This window comes from Arvicola amphibius, chromosome X (genome assembly GCF_903992535.2).
Source record: "Arvicola amphibius chromosome X, mArvAmp1.2, whole genome shotgun sequence".
In the NCBI taxonomy this organism is placed as follows: Eukaryota; Metazoa; Chordata; class Mammalia; order Rodentia; family Cricetidae; genus Arvicola; species Arvicola amphibius.
The window spans coordinates 101,192,098-101,206,941 of NC_052065.1; the positions used below are offsets into that span (position 1 = coordinate 101,192,098).

The 14,844-nt window shown below is 44.3% G+C and overlaps 1 long non-coding RNA gene across 1 annotated transcript; it reads left to right on the forward strand.

Annotated features, from left to right (window-relative positions):
* The first annotated feature begins 573 nt into the window (after window positions 1–573).
* LOC119805202 lies at window positions 574–1,664 on the forward strand. The gene is made up of 3 exons (XR_005283880.1): window positions 574–624; window positions 1,070–1,300; window positions 1,518–1,664. It is a non-coding gene; the product is annotated as an uncharacterized LOC119805202 (long non-coding RNA).
* Window positions 1,665–14,844: the final 13,180 nt, after the last annotated feature.

Sequence of the window (14,844 nt, forward strand, 5' to 3'; positions counted from 1 at the left end):
TTTCTTTGCTATGGATTTTTATCTCAGAGACTCTAGCCATGGGGTGCCCCTGGGATATGTTCAAGACAAGTTGTCTATTTCCTCCACCGCTACTGAGGGCAGGGAAGAAAGGTGATGGGCTGGGCCACCTTGGGCCATACACGAGTTATGAACTGACAATAGAATTCCTGCTTCAAATGCTAGGGAAATGATTTCTCTGATCTCTTGGGAGGAATTGCAATTACCAAGTTTTGAAAAGCCCAGGGAGCATGTAACTGGGGGCTACTTCTCATTTGGGACAGGAAGAGGCAGCCACGAAGGGTGAGACTGATAAGTGAAAGGGCGTGAAACACCATTTCCCCTGCAGGATGCTGGGCTGGGCTGGGCTGGAGAAGATGCAGCAGGAGGTGGTGGTGGTGGTGGTGATGGGGAAACCCACCCTACTTGACCTAAATACTCCCAAGGACTCTATGAGCTCATTCCAATTATTATCTTCCCTTTAGAAATCAGAAAAGTGAACAGAGAGAAATGCAGAGTGCACCCCACTCGTGAGCGGCTGAGCTGTGACTTAACACTTGAAGAGTTACGGCTATTGTGAAGACCAAGCTTGTCTGGAGCAGTAGAAAGTCAAGGAGATGCGGTGGAGTGAGTAGTGGTAGCAGGACACCTTACGTACCCTGAAACGATCTGGATGCTAAGGGGTATTACAGTGTAATGGTTAAGGGTCTATACTGGAGACAGAGGTGGCACATGCCTTTAATAAGCTTATACTGAGTCTCCCACAGTCAAAGCCAGGAACCTGGATCCTAATCCCAGGTCTGCTGCTTCCTGGCTGTGTTATCTTGGGCAAGTTACTTGTTGCATCATCCCTCAGCTCCTTTAGTCGTAGCTACTTCAGGGGTTACTATGGGATTGAGTCGATATAGGACTGGATTTGGGCAATGCCTGACACCTAGAGAAGGCTCCCCACTGTCTTGACATCAGATGCAGAGTACAACAGCTGGGTCTGTGGCTGGTTTGAAGCGCTTGAACCTGGTCTCTTCTACCACCTACTTTAGCGCAGATCCACCATTACACTCCGTTTCTGCAGGAACTGGAATCAAACCCAGGGCTTCATGCATCTTAGTAAATACTCTGCCAGCTGAGCTACATCCCCAGCACTTGGAGAAGACTTTTGGCTCTGCAAAGAATTATGCTTTTGATATAAGTAGCCGTTGGTTCAGCAGACAGTAACAAGGGAAAGGGCTATGGCCTTGGATGCCACTGGGTCCAGTTCTACAGCCTCAATAATTCAAGGCCTTCAAGACGGCATAGCCAGTGGGTAAGAATAACTAGGTGTGCCCGATTATAACTCTCAACTCTATCACACATTGCGTGTCTTTGGGCATCTCCTTTCATTGCTCTCTGCCTCAGTTTCCCCATATTCACACCTTCCTTATAGGCGTCTTGTGAGAATTAACTTCACGGACATCCATAGAGAGCCAAAAGCAGTGTCTGGCAGGTAGCGTCATTCATATTTGTTGATATTATTCCCCCAGAGAAACCCAGGAGATGACGGAGAAATAAAGGAAGGCAGCAGCAATCCTCTCCACCCTCTCCCCTTCCCAACGGGCTGCCTGGAAGATGCTCCGGTCCAAATGGGAAATGGGAGCTAAAATAGCACAATAAAGGAAAGGAAGTGCTCAGGGAGCAGATGGAGTCCTGCTTGTGGTCCTGAGGAATGTGCTGACTATTCAGGAACAGGACTTTGGCAGTCACTTAACACAATCACGAAGCAAAGAGAAATAAATGATCAAGTCTATCACTGGAGTCAGTGCCAATTTGCTTAAGAAAGTGGTGGGGCTGAAAAGGAGGATATGGAGAACGAGAGGCTGGCTATTCCGGGAGCCAGCTTGCAAGACCTCCTGGGCAGCAGAAACAGGTGAATGTGGCTGGAGCCCTGCTTTCCCCCGTGCCCTCCCAAACTTCCCAAGTAAGCAGCCTTACCCATGATGGTGGTGGCTAATGACCTACATGGGTTTGGTCAAATTGGGCCTCCTGTGTGTCTTTTATTCTACAGACTTGTAGTCAGTGGTTACTCTAGGCACTGTGCTAAAAGCCATGAGGGTTCCTGGGACAAGTGATACAGGTAAGGTGCCCTAGAAGGGCTCACAGAGGATCAAGGCCATGTTCCCTACAAACTGGAAAAGTGTCTTAGAAACACTGTGGGGTCAGGGACTGGACAACTGCCCTCTTCCCAAGGGTTTAATCCGGCAAATGAGAATGTCTGGAAAAGATACTGCTTAACATGAAATAACCTCTGATGGTGGAATTAGCGGGGGTGTTGTTTCCTGGGGGGGGGGTGGTGAGGCTAGGGCAGACTGTAAAGTCATTATAGGAAACATTTCTGCCTCCACCAGTCTCTTGACCAGTAGCTTTATACATGGCAAGAGACTTACATGTAAAGCCTTTACAGTTCCACCATACCAGCTTTGACCAGGGACTCTTCCATGTTTTTATTATCATACGAAATCTATGCGGGGTATATTTAGGGTGATTGGGCAATAAATATAGAAAGAGTGGCAGTGACAACATAACCTTTGAATCTGCAGCATCAACTCCACCTGAGAACTTGTGAGGGAAAATGCGCATTCTCATACCCCTCCTTTGTATGCTGTCAGAATCACAGAGGATAGGTCCAACCTTCCATCTGCGCAGCCCTCCTGATGATGTCGAGACATGCTGGAGTTTGCGAACTACTGCAATACATAACCGAGACTGGCCCAGAACTCCTTACATAGACTAAGCAGCCTCAAATTTGCAATGATTCTCCTGCCTGTTTCCGAGACTTGGGATTATAGGTGTGCACCCCCATGCCTGGCTTTCTCGGCGATCTTTAACACAGGCTCTGGTTTGCTGGGCTGGGGACCCTCTGGGAAGTGAGGGGGATGATAGCAGCTCTGTGGTAGCTTTCCATTGTTGGGACAAAACCCCCGAGGATGCCACTTAGGGAGGGAAGGTCTCCCTTCACTACAGTTTCACAGTTGCACCTCATTGGTGGGTGACTCCATTGCTTTGGGCCTGGCCTAAAATGGAATATGGTGGCAGCAGGAGCAGGTGGTGAAGGAGACTGACCACTTCATAGCAACCAGGAGGTGGAGAGTATGAGCAGAACCCAGGGACCTAATAGAGCCTCCTAGGGCAAACTCTCATGACTTACTTCTCTCGACTAGATCCCACCTCCTACTATTCCATTCAGTTTTGAATTCATCAGTATATTAACCCATTGATGAAGAGAGTGGACATTCCAATTACCACTCAAGGCTCACCTACCTCTGAGCATGGCCACATTGAGGACGAGCCTTCAATCCGTGAGTCGGGGGAGCATTAATTATTCAAACTATAAGTTTTCATTTGTCTTACATGTTGAGATGTCATATCACACACACATGCATGCACACATGCACACACTCATGCACACACGTACACACGCATGCACACATGCACACACACATGCATACTCGCACTCTAGAAAGGTGGCTCAATAGCTAAGAGCGCATACTACTTTCCCAGAGGATCTGAGTTCATTTCCCAGCACCCACATCAGGTTGCTCATAACCACCTGTAACTCAGCTCCAGAGGACCCAGCAGCCTATTCTGGCCTCTGCTGGCACCCAAACTCACTTGGGATATATACATGCATACATGTGAATAAAAATAAAATCACATATTTATAAAATAAGAAAGCCAGATAGTTGGGAGGTAAATGCAGGTGGATCTCTATGAGTTCAAGTCCACCTTGGTCTACATAGGGAGTCCCAGGTCACTCAGGGGTGTATAGTGAGACCCTGTTCCCCGCAAAATACATTTTCCAAATAGAAAATCTTGAAAACCATGACTACTCTAGTGGATCACCTTCTCTGCTGTACCTGTCTTGACTCATTATTTGTACAGATGAGGGGCACTGGACCTGCAGAGGGTAAGGCTCCTGGAGGCAGAGATGCCAACCTCCTAAGTACGAGCTCAATGTCTTGAAGCATCTGAGGCTGTTCCTTCACAAGAGGAAACAGGATGACAAGCCTTTGAGCTGTCCTTTATTAGGATCCCGTGGCTTCTCTTTCTTGTTATGCCAGGAAAGGCCAGAGGCTTCCTGGGTTCTTGTAGGAAGCCCTTCCTGTTCCTCTTGTATCATTGACCCAGGGCTTTGTTGCCAGCCATCCTTACCCCTCCCCCAGCACTCATCTTAAGGGAGAATCTCACGGGGCATCTGCTTGAATGTCCAACCCTCTTTCCACTCCTCAATAAGACGCCTCAGGCCCATCAGGTTTTCCTGGCTTCCATTCCGCAGACACTCCTCATCTAGGTAATTCTCTCATTGCCCCCACACTCTGATTTGTAGCTCTAGGGGGTTTCTCTTGAGGGTCACTGTGCCATGTGTTGTGTCTTTCTTCCCAGCCTCTAACACTGCTAGGTTTATTGTCCCAGCAGGCAGTTCACAGGACCTGGTAAGCAGGCTAGGGATTGTAGAATTATGGTCTGCCCCACTAGCAGCTTGTTCTGTCAAGGCTTGAACACCCAGATGACCAGACTTCCTCATTGCTGCTTGTGTCCTTTCAAATGTCAGAAACCATCTTTAACTTTATATTTGCGCATCTTCCAGCTTCTGATGCTTTTCATCTGCTAGGTCAAAAGCACTTACCCTTGCCACGAGTGAGGGTAGAGTATGGTGCCTCTTGTGGATGCCAGCTGTGGACACCTCTGAGGCTAGGGTACGTGTCGCCAGTCACTGAGCCTAATGAAGAACAAAGAAGCAACTGTGGTGTACGAGCCTGCTGCCCCCTCCCCCACCGCGCGCGCGCGCGCGCGCGCGCGTGTGTGTGTGTGTGTGTGTGTGTGTGTGTGTGTGTGTGTGTGTGTGTTGAGGAAAGTGGATTTTGGAGAAGTAAGAGACTGAAAAGAATTGGAAACATGATCTCGAAATGACGAATAACATTTGCAGGGCAGGCCAGATCCATCAGCAAATGAACATTCGAAACCCTAGTGAGGTCCAGCTGGCCTACCTTTTAGCTTCTGTGGCCTGCCTTTTAGCAGGGGTTTCTCAGCTGTGGACGATGCGGAAGAACTAACAAAAGGGCTCTGGGATTAGATGGATGAATGTTCAAATGTGGGCAATGGGCTCATCGAAAACTTCACTTTCCCTGGCTTTAAAAAGAGGTTACTAGTAGGCTGAACTATGAGAATGGTATTTTGTCGGTCCGAACAGGTTAAGTAGACTAATGGTGGCGGACACCTGTAATTCAAAGAGGCCGAGGTAGGAGAATTGTTGCCAAGTTTCAGGCCAGCCTGGGATACATCATAATGAGTTCCAGGCCATCTCAGGCAAGTGTGACACCCTCATCTCAGTAAAACAAAACAAAACAGATTGAATATTGCCAGCTTCCTATGGTTCAGTCCCAAAGTACTTTGTCCCTTTGTCCCTAGGGTTATTGTGGAGGGTCAATGAGATGACGGACTGTTCACCCAAGCCACTGACTGTCCAGTAAAGAACAGTGATGGTGACAGTGTTAACTGCATATGACACGAAGTGCCAGTCACAAACTGAGCTCTGATTCTGGCCATCTCACAAGGCAAGTCCTAGCCTGGCTAAAATCCACCCACTGCCTAATCTATGGAGTTAAACTGGATCAAGCATTCTTCCTCTGTGAGCTGCCTCATTCTTCGGATGGTTTGCTTATGGGTTACTATTTGTGGTGAAACCATTCCTGACCAAAGCGCCCATTAAAATGTCCCAAAGGGATAATAGTTTCATTTATTGATTTATTGTACATTATTTAACAGTTTGTATTAAGAGCCTAAGATCTGCCCTGGAGGCGTTTACAATTCAATATGAGAGACCCCTCCCCCCCACACCAGTCCATTATGTGTGTGTGTGTGTGTGTGTGTGTGTGTGTGTGTGTGTGAGAGAGAGAGAGAGAGAGAGAGAGAGAGAGAGAGAGAGAGAGAGAGTCGTGATCTTACTATGTAGCCCCTTGATGACCTGGAATTCCATTCGTAGACCAGACTGGCCTCAAACTCAGAGAAATTTTCCTGACTCTGAGTCCCGGGATTAAAGGCACAAACCACCAGACTGGGCTCAGTCAACATTTAATACATGTGGGTGTATGCGGGCATACATGTATGTGTGTGGACATGTGCACATGGGTTCAGGTCAGATGACAGCCTTGGATGTCACCCTCAGAAACAGTGCCTATTTCCTCTGAGTCCGGGTCTCTCACTGATCTGGAGCTCAATGCTTAGGCTAGATTGTCTGGTCAGTGAGTTTCAGGCATCCTTCCGGCTCTACTTCCCTGAATCTGGGATCGCAAGCCTGTGCCACCAGGTATTTTTGTACACGTTCTGAGCATCAAACCCACATCCTCATGCTTGTGAGGCAAGTCCTTTCCTAACTGGACCCTCTCCCCAGCCCCACATCATTCTATTTTGACAAAGAGCCAGAATCATAAAGAATGTGTCCCCAGATTTGTAGTTTGCTATGAGGAAGCATCCCTCTATTCCAGTTCTGTTTGATGGTTGGGAAAGGCTACACAGAAAACGTGGCATTTCAGATGGATTGTAAAGAATGGCTAAGAATTTTCTGCACAGGGACTGTGCTGGTCCAAGAAGAGGAAGCCTAACGTGCAGAGGGGCAGTATTGCAAAAGGAATCTGTGCACCGTTAGAGATTGCTCCTAAGTTCGGTGTGTCTGGAACACAGGTCGAAGAATGGTGTGCTTGAACTAAGGCTGAAGGTCCTGGAAGTGATTCTCTAGGCAATTGAAAGCCAGAAAATTTAGGTTTTTCCAGAAATTCAGAAAAAAAACGCAAGTTGATTTAGTTTAGACTGGGTTCTGGGAATCTGAGAGAGGGGTTTTTATTGCTAGCAATTATTTGCTGCCTTATTGAGGTGCAATTGTATATTCAATAAAATATGGCCATTTGAAATGTGTACAGGTCAATGTTTTGTTTTGTTTTAGAAATGCTCTCGCCCCATAGAACCCAGGTTGGCTTGGATCTCACAGTACAGCTCAGGCTAGCGTCAAACTCAGAGAATTCCTCCTGCATCAGCTTGAGTGCTGGAATTATAGGCTCAAGCTGCCTCTTAACCGAAAGCCTCTTACATGCTAGGCAAGTGTTCTCCCCTGAGCTATCATCTCAGCCCTTAATGAATTTTGGTAAAAGTGTATATCCATGTACTATGGCTTGAATATGACTTGCATGTGTATCCCTGAAGGTTTATGCACTGGGAGAGTGGTCCACAGTGTGAGTACATGGTGGGGGGGCTAAATAGGAGATGCTCGTATCAGTTGGAAACATGACCTCCACAGGGATGAATGTAGATGTTCCTGGAAGTCTTGATGGTTCTCTAGAGGGTTTGATTAAAGTCTGAGCCTAGTACACCCAGCTCTCCTTGACTTTCTCTTTGGCAGCGCAGCCACTTGCTACCATTGGTGTTCTTGCTGTTACTGTTCACCAAGAGGTGCATCTTACTTAGTTACTGTTGCTGTGATGAAACACCATGGCCAAAAGCAACTCAGGGAAGAAAGTTCTTCACTCACAGTTCTGTATAACAGCTTGTCATCCAAAGCAATAGCGGCAGGAACTCAAGCAGGTCAGGAGCCAGGAGGCAGGAGCTGATGCAAAGGCCCTGGAGAGGTGCTGCTTACTGGATTTTATGAAGACATTTTCTCAATGGAGGTTCCTTCCTTTCATATAACTGTAGCCTGTGTGTACATATCTCCCTGCCGCTCTTTGCGATTCTAGACCATCTTCCACCTTGTGCTTAGGGCCCAGTAAATATCCCAAGGAACCTAAGGATTCTCACACATCAGACCATTTATTGAACGTTTAGTAGAACATTTGATTTCAGGATGTCAGTGTGGCAAGGGGTTGTTTTACCAACTAGAACAATACTTCTTTGACAGAATTACATGAAATTGGGTGGCCAGAATAATGTTGCCATTCTGACTTTGGGTGATATAAATTGTGTGTCTGGACAGGGAACTACACAAAATGTATTTACTATGGATCTGAGTACCTTAGAACTGTCCCAGTGTGGAAACCCACAACGTTCACACTATTATCATAGCAAAAAGTTTGCTCGAAGAGCTTTGTAGTCAGTCTGAGGCTTGTTTCCCATTTCTGGCTACCCATCATTCTGCTTTCTTTCACTATAGGCTAGTGCTACCTAGTCTAGAATCTTCAATAAATGGGACCCAAACCGTATTTAACTTTTGTAACTGGTTTCTTTCAGTTAGCATACTGTATTTTAGACTCTCCATGTGTTTGTCCCTTGCTATTGCCAAATGTATTTTGTATACATATGTCATATTATATGCTGCATCCTGATATAGATTATAATGCATACTGATATCACATTGTATTGGCATACCACCACATTTTGTTTATATAACCATCTAGACATTTAGACACTTGAGGGACACCGGGGCTGTTTCTAGGTTGGGACCTTCATAAAGTTATTATGGGCACTTTTGTAGAAGATTGCTTGTGGTCATTTGTTTTTATTTTTCTTGGATGATGTTGGGGCAGCTGGCCCAATCCCTGCGTTCAGGGGCGTGGCTGCTCCAGCGGGGTAGCCATGCCCCTTAAATAGGATTGGGGAGCCGGAAGGTGCCCGTTCGTTTGCCCCGCGCTCACTCCGCTGGACCCTTGGTTCTGTAAGTTCCCTTACCTCCCTTTGTATTAAAATTGAATAATTATAAAAGGACTATTTTTGGTTATTTCCAATCTTCGCCGCTATGAATTTGCATTGGTATAGATTTTAAGGTCAATTTTGTTATATGTATATGTATTTCTGATCTTGATTAAGCTATTGTGATTGTAGTTCATTTTAAAAACTGTAATGTATAATTAGGAAATATAGGTTGTTAATGGATAATCATTGATAATAGTTAAGCTTGTAGTCATGTTATTAGATTTTCTAGATATGTAGAGATATATTTCAGTTAGATAGACATTCTTCATATCTTTCAAAGACTGCAGAATATGGCATTTAATGTTTTAATAACTTAGGGTTTTTCATGACAATGAGACACGTCTGCTCCTGGCAGCACCAATCTACTTCGAGAGGAAGATGGGCATCGAAGAGGCTACTTATGGAGTTTGTTAGCCATTTGGACAAGGAACTGCTCTTGCCTGGACTGTTGCATAAACTGGACACAAAAAACCCGCAGAGAGAGGACTGCTGAACTTGCCTAAAGGTGAGATGGTCTTTCGGGGTTCCTGATTCGTGAAAGAGTCTGCGAGACGTTCTGCAGGACACAGCAGAAAGTGACTGAACTGTCTTTGGAATTTTTCTGCTTCATGGAAATGTCTGCTGGATACTGTGGGCCTGAAGCCCGAAGATGGATGCCCCAACAGTGCAGAGGAACTTTGGGTGACTGTCTAGGCAGCGAGTTGTCTCTGTCATTTCTAGAGTTTTATAAGTTACTTATTTCTTGTTTACTTAGGTAGCATTATATCCTTCTGGAGTCTTTGATGGAGTTGAAGAATAAATAGATAGTTATAGCTTTCCTTAGTTATGATAAAAGATAAAATAGATTTAAATATTGTAACTGTAATACTTGCTTGATAACTGTTTTGTTATATGTAATTTTGCTATGTTAAAGTTGAAGCCTTTCTTTTTTGTTTAAACAGAAAAAGGGGAAGTGATGGAGGAGTGTCTATGTGTTACTTTCATTATTAATAAAGAAAACTGCCTTGGCCCTTTAAGAGAACAGAAAATTAGGTAGGTGGAGTAGACAGAACAGAATTGTGGGAACAAGGAAGTAGAGTTGGGGAGACGCTTCAGGCATTCGCCATAGTGAGTCTCCATGCTGCTCCTCTCCGAGATGGACGCAGGTTAAGATCTCTCCTGGTAAGCCACACCTCGTGGTGCTACCCAGATTACTAAATATGGGTTAAAGGAAGATGTGAGAATTAACCAATAAGAGGCTGAAACTATGGGCCAGGCAGTGTTTTAAAAGAATACAGTTTCCGTGTAATTATTTCGGATAAAGTTAGCCGGTTGCTGGGAACTGGGCGGCGGGGTCCCGCCGCTTCACACTACAGGATAATTAATTCTGTTAAAGTTAGAGAGCATACTATGCATGATTTTGGTCCTTTTAGATTTATTAAGATTTGTTTTGGGGACTGGAGAGATGACTCAGCATTTAGGAGCACTGGCTGCTCTTCCAGAGGGCTTGAGTTCAACCACATGGTAGCTCACAACCATCTGTCATGAGATCTGGTTCATTCCTCTGGCCTGCAGACATACAGGCAGAACTGTATACATAATAAGTAAAGAAATCTATGGTCTATTTTAGCATATGGTCTATTTTAGGGGCAGTTCTATGTGTGCTTTGGAAGAGTGTGTATTTTGCAGATGTCGGCTGTAGTGTTCTATTCAAGTCAATTAGGTCAAGTTGATTGATGATGTTGTTAAGCTCTCCTATATATTCTTACCAATTCTCTCTGCCTGTTTTATCAGTTATCGGGGAGAGAAATGCCAGACTTTCCAACTCTAATTGCAAGTTTGTTATTGCTCGTTTCAACTCTGTCCAAGCTGAATTCATGTGTTTTGAAGCCTGGTAGTAGGTATGCATACATCAAAACCACCAGGCTTATGTAGCAAGTACATTTACCTGCTAAGCCATCTATCATGAGTCTTATACTTCAATTTTTTTATTTTTTAAAAATATTTTATTGTTTTTATTTTATATTCGTTGATGCTTTGCTTGCATGTCTATCTATGTGAAGGTGTCAGATCCCCTGTAACTGGAGTTATAGACAGTTGTGAGCTGCCTTGTGGGTGCTTGGGAATTGAACATGGGTCCTTTGAAAGAGCAGCAAGTACTCTTAACCACAGTGCTATATCTCCAACCCTTTTTTGTTTTGTTCGTTGATACAGAGTTTCACTATGTAGCTCTGGCTGTCCTGGAACTGGCTCTGTAGACCAGACTTGCCTCACACTCAGAGATCTGCTTGCCTTTATCTCCTGAGTGCTGGGAATAAAAGTGTGTGCCACCATGCCTGGCTTATACTTGGAATTTTTTGAAACAGGGTCCCATGTAACCTAGGTTGTCTTTGAACTATCAGTGCAACCAAGAACGGCCTTGAATTCCTGATCCTTTTTCCCTTACCTTTCAACAAGTACTGTGACTGTAGGTGTGTACCACATGTCTGGTTAAAGACAACAATAATATTTTTTTAACTTGACACGTAATTACTCATATTTTTATGGAATAAAGTGAAATTTCAGCCAGGTGGTGGTATCACACTCCTTTGACCCCAGCACTTGGGAGGCAGAAGGTGGTGGATCTCTATGTGCTTGAGGCCAGCCTGCTCTACAGAGTAAGTTCCGGGACAGTCAGGGCTACACAGAGAAGCCCTGTCTTGAAAAACAAACAGTAAGCAAAAAGCATAAACTTTCAATAGAACAACTATCCTTCATAGAAAACATTTGCCCGTGTACTTACTCTGACACTGCTTATTGTAAGTGTATTTCTCTCTGACATCATTTTCCTTAAGCCTGAAGAATTTCCATTAGTATCTGTAGTAGCATAGATATTTAAGTATTTTAAAATGTCACTCCATTGCCTTCTGGTTTGCTACATCTTGCTCGAGAATTTTTTGGGGGATCTTAAGCTTAGTTGTCCTGTATATAATACCTTCTTTTCTAGGGCCATTTTGATCACCTTTTTCTGTGATTTTCAGGAATTTACCTATGTGATGCCCTAGTTTTAGTTTCTTTATTTGTATACTTTGTTGGGGTTTGCTGAGCCTCTTAGATCTGTAGTTTATAGTTCTCATCAAGTTTGCCAAAATTTCAATGATTGTTTATTGGAATTTTTTTGTCTATAGCTCCTCCTGAAACTCTAATTACACGTTAGACTATGACATGGATGCATAGATCACTGATCCTTGTTAATATTGCTGAAACAATAACGTTACTGGCATGCAATTCACATGCCACAAGTTTGCCCATTGAAAGTGTATCATTTCATGGTTTTCAGCATATTCACAGGTCTGTGCAATCCTTGCTACAGTCAGTTTTAGGGCGTGTTCACCAGCCTTTAAGAAACACTGAGTACCTTGTTTCACTTCATTATCTTTTAAAAAAGATTTATTTTTATTTATATGTTTGTGCACATATCCCTCTGTGTATAAAGTATGTGTGTGTGTGTGTGTGTCTGTGTCTGTGTGTGTCTGTGTGTGTTGCCCACAGAGTCCAGAAAGGGGCATGACATCCTTTCGAGCTGGCGTTACAGGTGGTTGTGAGCCATCTGAACTGAATATTGGGAATAGAACTGGGGGCCTCTGGAAGAGGAGTATGTGCTTTAACTGCTGATCCATCTCTCCAGCCCCATACTTCAATTTATATTCTTATTTCCTCTAGCCAATTATTTTTTGATATCTGATCCATTGTTATGCCTTTCTAGTGGAGTTTTTCTTATATATTTCATCTTTAAAAGTTCTCTGGATTCGCAGGAAGATCTGGTAGAAAACACCATAAGTTTGAGGTTAGGCTAGGCTACATAGTAAGACCTTGACACAAATATTTATTTGGTTATTTTTATATTTCAAACGACTTTCCTCGCTGTAGCATCTTTTTCTTTACATACTTGAGCATCCATACAATAACTTTTAGAAGCCTTGCTTGTAACTTCTTCCATCTTGCTCATTCTGGTTCTGTCTCTCTTATTTTTAAATACTTTTATGTTTGGGATCATCACAACATGAGTAACTGTATTAAAGGGCCTCTGCATTAGGAAAGTTGAAAATCCCTGCTCTAGATTTTGGAGTTACGGATGATTGTGAGCCCCCTGACTGTGGTGCTGGGAACCGAACTTGTGTCCTCTGTAAGAACAGCAAACACTCTTAACCACTAAGCCATCTCTCTAGCTCTACAGATATTTTTGTTCGTTTGTTTGTTTGGTTGGTTTGGGGTTTGGGTTTCTTTTTTTCAAAACAGGGTTTCTCTGTGTAGCCCTGGCTGTCCTTGAACTCACTCTGTACCAGGTTGGCCTTGGGCACCGAGCTTCTGGTTCTGTTTCTATTGACTAATATTTTTACCTGGCTATGTTTTGTTTGCTGATTGTTGGATACTATATTGCAAATGTTTCATTGTTGTTTGCAGTTTGGGTCTTTCTTTAAGGGGTTGAGCCTTGTTCTGGAAGGCAATTATGGTAATCACACATCATCCTGAACCTCCCAAAGTAGTGGCGTACTGTTTTTGATGGCTAAGAATGTTCTGGGAATTTGGGGTTGTAGCTTCTTGGTAGTGTTTCTCCTGGTTTCAATGGGTTGCATGCACAGTTTAGTACTCCACTATGTAATCAAAAGGATCCCTATGCAGATACCTAGAGCTCCTTTTCTGTATTGCTCTCTCCTTTTCAAAACACAACCTTACAATTTCCAGCCACTTCAGCCTCTCATCTTTCTCATTAATTCAGGAAGACTCTATGGCCTTTCCCTAGGAAGAAGCCAAAGACCCCCATAGACCGTACCTCATTCATTCCCCTTCTCTCATCAGGGAAACAGTTCTGTTCTAGCTGTTTTACAACATCTGAAAGCAAATGTTATGTGTGTGTGTGTGTGTGTGTGTGTGTGTGTGTGTGTGCTTGGTTTTCTAGGAAGTTCTAACATAATATACTCCAGCATGATTGCATAAAGTTACAGTAGAGGTGAAAGGCACAATCGCATTTGATTTTAAGGGGAAACTGGTAGTTTCCTAGATGGGTAAGAGGGAATAAAAGAGGTATAAAGACAAATTGGGGAGTTGTTTAAATATCTATGAGTGACCTGATGTTAATTGTCATTAAAGTAGCAGTGTAGTACTAGAGAGATGTGGACATACTTGAGGTCTGTCTGGGAGGTGGCAGTGGCAAGACTTGTTGACAGGTTGGATGTGTGTGGTGTGTGACACAGAGGGTAGAGTTCACAGGGCCTGTGTTTTTCTAGTTTAAACAGCTAAGAGAGTGGGTGGTGCCATTCACTAAAGTAGAGAAGAATGGAGTAGAAGATATTGGCCTGTTCTTGAAGAGGTATGTTATTTGGTGCCCAGGTAAATTGAAAATGATGGGGTCCCTTGTGGACATGTAGCCTTTGATATATCCATAAGCCATCCCACTGGGTAAGCCTGTCCGATATGTAGGTGTGAAGCTCAGAGGAGAGCTGGGGGCTAAGAAACTAATGTGGAATTTGTACTCTAAAAAGAGGCTTTGAGGTTGGATGGGCCTGCAGAGAAAGGGTACAGAGAGAAAAGGGCAGCCCCGGAACAGTGAATGCCCCATTTACCAGCAGAGTGCATAGACAATTTGTGATGACAGAGAAAATGGGATCGAACAGGAGACTTGCTGGTCTTTGTCTTTGGAGAACAAGCTACAGAAGGCATAAGGCTCAGGAATGGCAGAGGACAAGGCTAGTGGAGAAGCTGGCAGGCAAAACCAGGGCACACTTTGCTAACTTCTGCCCTGCTTGCCCCTCCCTGTCGCACCTACAGGCACAACCACTGACACTATTTAAAAAAAAAAGGACAAAACAGGACAAAACAGGAGCACAATAGAAATAGTTTCCAAATACCAAATAGAAGAAAACCTCCTTTTGGAAGCTAGAGAAGAAGTTGCCACCCTGTCTCCAGTGGTTGGTATTGTCAACTTGGCCTTGTGCCCTGCAGCTGGCCCTGAGGGCTGGCCACATTCCAAACAGCCCATGAAATTGTATCCCACCTCTGGCTTTGGGAACCACGCCAGGTCTTCCTCAGGCAGCCAAGCATGTGCCCAGGCCTAAGGAGCAGAGTAGGAGGCCCCTGGCGCAACTAAGACAGTCAGCGAAAGATAGGAAGAAGGTA